Source organism: Gavialis gangeticus, unplaced genomic scaffold (genome assembly GCF_001723915.1).
Source record: "Gavialis gangeticus isolate Ggan-Ray unplaced genomic scaffold, GavGan_comp1, whole genome shotgun sequence".
NCBI lineage: Eukaryota > Metazoa > Chordata > Crocodylia > Gavialidae > Gavialis > Gavialis gangeticus.
In genome coordinates this window covers 54912440-54922637 of record NW_017729025.1, presented here as the reverse complement: position 1 = coordinate 54922637, position 10198 = coordinate 54912440, and the positions used below count along the sequence as shown (strand labels likewise).

At 45.0% G+C, this 10198-nt stretch overlaps 1 protein-coding gene across 1 annotated transcript in view; it reads left to right on the top strand.

The window, feature by feature from the left end:
- TTLL5 (tubulin tyrosine ligase like 5) overlaps window positions 1-8646 on the top strand; it is a 218412-nt gene extending 209766 nt beyond the window's left edge. The window contains exon 34 of the mRNA XM_019518782.1: window positions 8055-8646. The gene's annotated coding sequence lies outside the window, so the exon portion shown is untranslated. The remainder of the gene's footprint in view (window positions 1-8054) is intronic.
- The last annotated feature ends 1552 nt before the right edge of the window (window positions 8647-10198 follow it).

Sequence of the window (10198 nt, the reverse complement as noted above, 5' to 3'; positions counted from 1 at the left end):
GTTGGGAGAGTCCCTGTTCCCCCAAGCACCACCAGGAGTGACTAGAAATAACGGTCACAAGGTGGCAGAGGGTAGATTCAGGCTAGATATCAGGAGGCGCTACTTCACGGTCAGGGCGGCTAGTATCTGGAGCCAACTTCCAAGCGAAGTGGTGCTGGCTTCTACACTGCGGGTCTTTAAGAGGAGGCTGGATGAACACCTGGCTGGGGTGATTTGACCCCAGTACTCTTTCCTGCCATTGCAGGGTGTTGGACTTGATGATCTGCTCAGGTCCCTTCTAACCCTACTAACTATGAAACTTTCACAGTTGTTGAGAACCTGCAGTCCCAGTGTCTTTATTGGGAGTAGGGCATGCCCTGCACCTCTGAAAAACACTGTGGGCATCTGTTATATTATCAGTTTGGATAGAGAAAGCTCTAGTTCCTCTATATGAACCTAAGCTAAATTCACCTTGCCTTAGATGGGGTCCTTAGAAGGAACCATTCCTCTGATGTGTTTTTCCTAAGGGAATAACTCACTGGATCTTAGTAAAATAAGCATACAGGGAACTGAGAAGAGCAATCCCACACTTTCAATGCTGCTTGGCTATTGCTTACGAAGTGATTGGCCTGTGCTAAGATGGAGCAATGCTTAGTTCTAGTAGTAGTCACTCATGGCACACTGGTTGAAGCTGGCTTAGTCCAGATGATAAAGGAATAAAGCCATGGAACAGTTTTAAGCATGCATCTGTGAAGGCCAGTTCCTTTAATAATAGTTTATTTTGTGGAAACAATCAGTAGCAGACATACAGAACGCCGCCTTAGCCGTATCCTATTGTTTTTCTTTTCCATCCCTTTGCAGTAACTGAAAATATAAATCACTCAGAAAATTGAAAGTTTTCCAAGTGAAAAAGGGGTTTCTCTTCCCTTGGAACTTAGCTTTTGAACACGGGCAAAGAGGCAAGTAGCAATGCATGTGGCTAGGAGAAGGTCTGCAGCTGGCTACAAGACCACACACATCTTTATTTAAGATTCATTCTTTTGTACAGTGGTTAGCACAGGGAAGAAGAACAATGCAACCTCTAGGGAAAGAATCGGAAAGGATAAAGGGCATTGTTACAAGTATATAACAACAGTTCCTGGACATATTTTCTGTTAATGAGTCTCTGCATGAGATCTGAAAGTACATTTAACGTGCCATTTCAGCGTGATGCTGAGTGCACGTGTGACAGAGGGAATGGTTCAAGGACAGCTACTAGGCTGATTATGTTTTGGAAAGGTAACAACAGCAATTAGTGAAATGAGCCCCCTTTTGTCTTTTCTCTTTCTGCTTTTGTCCTCCTGTCCCAGCCTGTCAGTTTTTGAGAGATTTTTATATTTAAAAGTTCCAAAAGCAATTCAGTGCTCTGACACAAATATAAATAGTACCATAACAGTTCAAGGAGTTGCAAATCAAAATTAGATCTAAAACCAGGGCAGAGAAGAGCCTGGATCTAGTTCTGACAGGACTTCTGTTTATTAGCTAGGCTAATTAATAACCACATAGTATTACTATGCTAACTCTTACATTGCTGACGTAAGCACAAAGCATCTTCTGAAACTGAATTAAAACATACAAGGTATCCCAGATTTTTGGGCCCGCTGTGCCTCCCATGACCTTCAGGTCTTTACCTGGGCTCAGATAAATACACCAGAGGTTTCCTAATTATATTAATTCTCTCTCAGGTGTAAACATTCATCTGGCCATCATATCTAAGCATCTGGGTGTCAGAGGTATCAGCTATGCAGGAGTGGCAGGGGTTTCTGAATGTGAAATTAGTCTTTGAGGTAAACTGCACCATCTCAAGACTTTGAATTAGATCCAGAAGCTCAAGGGGAGCTAGTGCTAGTTGAGGAGTGTCAGGATCAATATGCTGTTCTGGACCAGACCCATTTAGGAGACAGGCTGCTATTCTCTGCTTCATCAGGAGCTTCTTTATTAATTCATTCTTTAGGCTGAGGTAGAGAGAAACTTTAGGCAACTTTGTAGTCTGAAGATGACAGTCGTGGAAACCACTATGGTCAAATGTTTGAGAGAATCAGGGCTCATCTACAGAAGACATTTACTGCAGAGCTGCCTAATTAGTTCCACAGTAAACACCTCAACATCTACACATGTTGGACCACAGTAAACTAATAAACTCTGCAGTGGGGTACTACAAGTACAACCCTGCTGCATAGTTTTTTTAGTGTGCAGCAGTGCATGTGTAGATGCTGACCTGGCTGGCTGAAGCACAAGTGTGCTTCAGTGTGGGGGCTCCTTATGATGGGAGAAAATGCTTTAACGACTGTTGCTATTTGATTCTTCAGAGTCAGTGCTGACTGTAACATAGACCCTAGATTTTTATGCTTGCACAGTCAGGTGGTGACTTTGAGGATTGTTTTCTTTCTGTTATTCAGGTTTATTTTATGACAAGCCCATGAGTTACACTTATGGCTTGCTAGTCAAAATCTCAAACTGGAGTTTTTTGCTAAGTTGTGATTGGCCATAGAAGTTGCACAGTGTTTTGTCTGCTGCCTGATTGGATGATTTGTTGTTTTTATAACCCAGTTGCTGATTTATTAGCTTAAGGAAAATGAGTTTCACAATTGCTTTCAAGGGTACAAGTCTGCAAGCTTAAAGCTCACAATATACCAACGGCACATTTCCAAACAAATACAACAGATCTAGATCAGCTGAAGAATTCTTTTCACATTTTTGCCTGGGTCTAAACACAGAAGCTGCAGTAAAACTGGAATATTTTTGTATCACCAGGCAGTGGGTCCTAGGTCCACTTGAATGGATTCAGAGCATGTAGGGAGGCTCAGGCCATATCAGTCATCCAGCATTTGCTGCAGTAAGGTGGAATTCCCAGCTGCTGAGCCTTGTCTAGTCTCCCTCGACTTCTGATCAGCTCGCCTGCAGCCCCAGGCAGCACTGATTTGTTGAACACCAATGTTGTATTTTTATGTTGGTAACATACTCCCCTCAGGGGAACCTGGGCTATAGTTTCAGCTGGTCTCACCACATTGTCTGTATCAGTCCAATCCTTCAGCAGGAGCAGCTGGGAACAGGAATCACTCAGGTTTCCGCACCCTGTGCTGCCGATTCCCTTCCTCCCTACCCCACTAATCCTGTTAATTCCAGTCTTTGCTGCCACCCTCCTCATTTGCTCACATTGCTGTGAAAGACTGCACAAGTGGTCTTGACTTTAAAAAGTGACTCAGATGGGCACCTTGAGTGACCTACATCTCAGACTGGCCTGGCTGCTCAGGGTGCAAAATACCTTTTGGCACCGGAGAAGTGTTTCTGATGGTACCTCATCACTTACAATAGCACAGGAACAGAGTAATTCAAGCCAATCCCTATAAATCCTTACAGGAAAGCCTGGCTGTCTGAGAAACTCTCACCAGGCTGCTTAAAAGGTGGCACTGGTCAGAGCCCAAGCATCTCATGCATGGATTCAACTTATCCAACAGGACTCGCTCTTTGCAACCAATGGTAGTGACATTCTGTTAGCACCTCTTTCTGCCCTCTCTCTGCAGTGCCCCCCTCCCCTGTTCTTCTTCAGGGAAAGGATTAGCAGGAAACATGATCTGCTTATGTCAGGGGTTTGGAAAGGAGAAGGGCTGGATGTGATGAAGAGTTGAGTCTTTCTAGTTCATTTCCCTTTGTAAGAGACCAGAGCTGGTAGGGGAGGGGGGGAATTTGGTTTCACATCTGTTCCAAGAGTTATCTTCCTAAAACTATTGTCCTTTGAAGCATTGTAAAGTCATTCATAAGCCTCCCACTCCTTTCCAGTCCCCTTCCAATGATTTCAGGACCACATAACAGCTGACGCCCATAGGCACAGAAGGATGACAGGGAGAGCCGGAGTCAGCATTACCCTGGGTACAGTTGTTGGATTTTTGGCATAGTGCATTTCAGTGACTAAGCTTCTAGCACCAGTGCAGAAAGACCAGAAGGAGAAGAAGACATAGTTATATACCTTCTCCCTTAACCGGTTTCAGCCCAAAGGAGGGGAGGTCAGTGTCTGTTGTGAGCAGGCAGCATCCCTTGCAAGCACAATTGCAATAACTTGAAAACCAATGTGGAGCACTTAAATGGAGCATTCCTATAATTTAGTTAACTCTCAGAGCCATGTGGAGGGATCTCAAACTCAAGAGTGTCTAAAGCTCATTTTAAAGACAGTGTTCTTTCCAAGCTCTCCTCAGATATGTTAACAGGATAATGAAAACTCAGCCATCACCTCTTTGCTAGATTTGAGGAACTGGCCTCGTGTCTTGTGATCAAAAAGTGTATGTGTTTTCAGGTTCATGAAAATGGCTAACCTCTTCAACCTTGGGTTATCCCTTTGTCTTTGTTTTATAAGAGGAAGAAGTTGTTTTCTGTTACCTTTTAGTTGCCTGCTAATTAAATGAAAATCCAAGACGGGATTATGCAATGTCTGTTCAGAGGCTGGGGAAACAGGAAAGGGCAGAAGAGATTAGTCTCTAAAACCAGCTGCACTATCAGAGGTTGAACTGGAACCTAGCTTGAAGTTCTGGAGCCTTCTGAAAGCCTTGAAGAAGGCTTTCAGAAAGCATTTTTCCCATGCAGGAAAAATGCTTTCTTGCTTGAGCCTGTAGGCAAATAGTATTCTTACCTGGGAGTAGGTTGAGGTTTGCCATTTCCTAGTGTTGAGGTAGTTTGCCATGAGGCTTCTCTGGCTTCTGGAAATGTAATTCAAGGTTATCCATACAAAGATCTGGAGAGTGTGAATGGTTCCTTAGCTACTGTCTCCATCTTGCACATGGCCTCTGGCACAGTGCTACCAATAGGGGGGCTGACTTTGCTGCTCCCTAAGCTAGATGTCTTTATGTGGCATTGTTTTACTGGAACCAAACCTGAGTGTAAATTGGGTGCAGCTTGGAGAAGAATCTTTAGCAAACAGTTTGGGGTTGAGGTGAACATAATGGGGCTATCCAAAGCACAGGGCCTTTTAGTAGTCTTGGGAGGGAGGGAAAATGCTACAGCAGGTGGAAGCAGCAAGGTTTACATTGGCATCCCCAGGCCTGTCTCAGCTTCCTAATGAGGCTGCTCACCATCTCTTTCATGTAGGGAGATTTCACTCAACTGATGGCAACTGTGTGCAGCCCCTTTGCGTCTTCCATGCAGGCAGGGTTTCATGACTTGAAGCCATTGCTTTCTCAGCCTGCATAATTCAGCAGGGCAAATTGGACATAGTTGCACATGAGATGGAGGAGAAGCAGACTGGCCTTCACTTGTCAGCTGTCTCTGTTTGTTACTGTCACTCACTTGAGGATATAAATACCATCTATCAATTCATACCCTTTCTTATACAGGCTGCATATTAAGAGACCTGGGCAGCACTGGGCTTGGATAGTCCCTTAGCATGGAGATAAGTGATCTGGGTTTGTAGGATTATCAAGAGAGGAAGATTTTGTGCTTAATACTAGAATTCGTCAGGTTTGTATTAATTCCAAGTTCTGCCAGACTCACTGTGTGACTTTGGGCAAGTTGCATGGTATTTCAGTGCCCTATCTGAAATGGATGAAGTACTTTCTCTTGCTGTAAAGGCTTGTTCTGAGGATGAGCAGTTATGAGGAGCTTAGATATTATGGTTTTGGAGGACAAAACAATAGCTAGACCGATAGATTGGCAGAGTTGTGTTCTAACACAGCTTAACAGATGGAGTACGAGAAAAAATGAGTTCCCTGTACATGGAGACTCAGCTAAGTGACTCTTTTAAGAAGAGAATTAGGTATTTTCATGGGACGTAGATTGGCATAACCTAATTTTAAGCCAACTTCTAAGGTTCCTTTTCCCAACAGCTGATCTGTCCCCTCATGGGCACCCAGCACTTGGTAGAGAATGCTGAACAGACCACTGACAGCCTAAAAAGGGTAAATCTCCATCAAATTACATAGGTGATTATTTCATATTTGCATTTCAGTTCCCAGAGGTCATACTCACTATGGGGATCCAGATTTGCATGTAAAGCTAGCCATGTCACTCCCTCCATAAGCTGCCAAAACATTCAGCGGAGAAGAGCTTGTGTAAAATGAGTTCCTGTTAGTGGATGTGGAAAGGCCATCCATTCTATGGGGGTACAGAGAAAAACAGAGGCAGGGGATTTTGGGGAGCCAGGAGAGTGAGGGGTGAGTTTGGCTAGCTCTCTTCATATTCCTTCCATTGCACTAATACTAATGTCAGGTGAGTGGGAGGGACACATTTCTGAGCCAGTATTTCATGCTAGCATGCATGGAGGTCAGTCAGGTTCTGAGTACATTTTTTAAGCTTTCTGCCCAGCTGCTTAGCTGGCAGTCTAACTTTTCTAAACTTCATTCCAGATCTTCTGTGCTGCTGTGATGTTTGGCTTGATGTTGAGCTCTCAGGGAGAGCAGATATATATTTTTATAAAATATCACTAATATTTTTAATGCACACAGCTCTCAACAAGTCTAGTCCAGGCCTAGGAGCAAACTGTTTTGCTAAATATACAGGACAGGCTTTGCCCAACAGATTAGCCATAAAATACAGACTTTCCAAAACAAACAGTTCATTTCTAAGCATCTGGACTTTTTGAGAAAGGAATGTCAAATAATTTTACATTAAAAGAAATGAAGATAATGTGGGGTTTTTGCCCCAGATGTGCCAAAGTGGAGAATGCTTTCTGAGCTAAGCTCCATCCTTCATGTGGGGAAGAAATAAACCTTTCCAGTCCACCAAGTCACTCATTCAAAGAGATCACCCCCTGTGGCAATCAGGCTCTGGTCTGCTTTTTTTGGATGTGAAAGGGTCTTGAACAGCAAGCAAAGGAGGAAGAGACACAGAAAGCAAGAGCCAAATATACCAAAGGGAGAAGAGGGGGTTTAAAACAACATGGCAGTGGGAGGATTTTGTGAAAGAATGGGCCAGGCTAAGGAGTTAATCACAGGCAGTTGCATGAGCAGATCCAGGATTTTCTGAAGGGAGGTATGGGGACATCAACCAGGGCTACAGGTGTGGCTGCACCCCCACTCCCAACTCTCCTCCCCCCGCCCCCTGAAGCGGGCAGAGTGGGCACTTTTTTTTGTAAGCCCCCAAATCAGATAACAGTCCTGTTCCCCTCCATTTCACCCCCTCTGTACCTCTTTTCTCTGTTCCCCTCTCTTTCTCCCCACACCCACTGCTGTTGTTGTTCCTAGCTGATCTGGGCCAAGGTGGGAGGATTGTTCCAGAGCCACTCCTGCCCCACTCCAGCAGGGAACAACAACAGGTGGCTTCCTCCTCTCTGCCCATTCTCTTTGGGTGTTCCCAGCCAGCCTGGGAGCAATCGAGGCAGGGGAACCCATCTGCCACCACTGCTGCTGTCCCCTGCTGAGCCCAGCTGCAGTGGCTCTGGACAGAGTATGAATGGCTCTGGAACCCCCTTCCTACCGTGAAATTAATTGGGAGGATTGTGGTTTGGGGGGATTGTAGAGGGAGGGGTTCCAGAGATGATGCAGCTGGGCTGAATAGGGGATGGAAGTGGCGGGTGGGTTCCCCCACCTTCCATTTGCTCCCAGGCTGACAGGGAACACTTAAGGGCACCAGGCTGGAAGGAGGAACCCACCCACTGCTGCTGCTGTTCCTGACTGGAGCAGGGCAGGAGCAGCTCTGGAGCACCTCTCCCCTGGGACAGTACAAAAGGGAGAGGGTGCCAAGAGCAGGGTGGAGGGGACAGGATTCATATCTGCATAGCAAGCCACCTGCTGCTGCTCCCACAGCATGGTCTGTAGGCAAGGTGTGTTCGTGTCACTGCACCCCCACTGAATCTGCCCCTGAGCAGTTGAAAGGATACCTACTGTCCCTAGGCTTTTAAGGAGTATCTGTAGTTTTTAATCTGTTGGCTCATTCCAATGGGTTTAGCATATTGTTCTGTGCTCTGGTGCTGCTGTAGTGAGGTGTCTGCCCTGCTGGGGAGTTCCACACATGTAATGCTAATTCTGCACCCTGTGGATTGGCACAGCAGTGTTTCAGACTGAGTGCTCCTCTTGAGTTTGCTCATGGGCTTTGCTTTGTGTTTTTTCCAGCTACTACTCACAGTGAAGGACTAACCTGAGCAGCAGGTGAGAAACACAGTGCACTGCTCCCAAGCATGAAGCAAGGGATGACACAGCAGTGACTGTTCATCGTACTGTCCTCCCCACAACACTCTGACCAGGGGGGCAGTGAGGCCCTGCTGCACATCTTGGAGAACTCCCTGAAGACAGGAGAGCAGCTGAGCACTATGGAACTGGTAGTGCAGCCTATGTTGAGGTGCCCTGTTGCCTCCGAGCTTCTATCACTAAGCTTTAGGGTTCCTTCTCTCCCACACCTTCTTCCACTCACTGGCCATAGAGGCTCACTTAAAACCGGTCTTCTAGCTGTCTTCATTGTGCTTTCCAAGGTCCAAGTTTGAACATGAAGCCTCCCTATCTGCTCAGCCATTTCAGCCTATCTTAGTCTTTTAACAGCCAAGATTCCCTGCCCATGAAGGGATGCTGCTTATACCATGCAACTACCAATGACAGAAGAGGACTATTAGACCATGTGACTAAAGAGATCCTCATTTGCCACCATCTTGAATTCTGGCAAGAAGCCATGGAAACACTGTTTGAATAAAGTCATTTCATTTTGTTTTGATTATCTTTTCAGTTATTAACTTGCCCCCTAATCAATCTTTGCCCCTCCTATTTCTTATATTGGGCAGGATTTTACACTCTGTCAGAAATGCCATTTTCTTTCTTGGTGGGATGTTTCTGTTGTGGCTTATTTTTGTACTTTGATTTTTCTTCCTATTTATTAATGCTTTTTGAACTCTTTTAAATTGGCTGGTGTTCCTAGACCCAGGCCTGAAGCTGAAGATCCAGGTGGCTCCTGTCATCTGTAGCAGTGGCTTGTTGCAGCACTCCGGTCAAAGTTTGCCTAGTGCTTTGAAGATTACTCTGCTGGTCCTAGAGGAATGCATCAGCAGCTAGAAATTGCATTGGGAGCAGACCCACCCTTCTTAAAATGCACACTGAGCAGCTTCAAACCTTGGTCAGTTTCTTGGTGCCAGCTTCATGAAATAACCTATGAGGTTTTTACATATTTTCCAGCTGCTCTGTCCCTTGCAAACAGTCAAATGGAATGATTGTAACGGACCATGTTCCTGATCAGCACAAAAGCTCTTACTGTAATACCAGGCCCCACACTAAACCACTTACTAGGACCCAGTTTTTTTAACCCTTCCATTCTGTTTACTGTTTTTTCTGGTGCTAAAAGATCTTTTGTAAATGACTGACAACAGATAATTGTTGGTGTGAGGCAGTATCAAAGGAAAAAGGCTTTTTGCCACAAGGAATCCTGCTCCTAGTGCAGTGGTTTTTAATCTGTAGTCTGCAGACCCCTTGGGGTCTGTGGACTATGTCTAAGGGGTACATGAAAAATGACTGCAATTAGTCAAAAGCATGTGAATACTCACACTTACAGCTCAAAGGAGTCTGCATCTCCATTCAAAATTTCCAGAGGGGTCCGTAATGAAAAAAGGCTGAAAGTCATTACCCTAGTGCATATCCGATACGTTTTCCCCCCTGTGTTAGAGATGAGTTGCTAATGCTCAGCTCTTTTCAGGAGACAAAAATAAAGGGATTTTTATCAGCAGTTCTATCTGCGGTGGCAAATTGCACAGGTTGTAATGTGTCAGATCAGACTTCTAGACTCCCTTTTCAGCCAGCTTCAGATTCTAGTAGTGCAGATGTTCCATTGCCTTCTCACAGAGAGGAACCAGCCTTTTTGATTTGGGGCCAGGAGCTAGCAAAATACTTCACTAAGTCTACCCAAAGTACTTAGTCTTCCACTAAGCACTGTGAGAGCAAGAAGTCATCACACCAAGCAGAGGCCCGCTTGTATACAAAAGCCTGATGGACCATTTTCCCCAAAGATGCCAATCCAAGCCCATCTTCTTGAGAGGTTTCTAAGAAAGGAGAGGAAGTTCATTATGTTCCACAGAGGGAGAATTTGACTTTGAAACTGCCTTCCTGAATAGTTTTAAAGTAGAGGATATGAGCCACTGAAACAAGGCTTAGAACCTGTCAGGATTCAGACCTACCTGTTACCTTACAGAGAGAGGTTTTACTAACCCCACAGAAAAGAGAGTTTTCCTTGCTTCTTCCCAACTAAAGGAAAGAATTGCTGATGTTTGGGAAGACCTTTA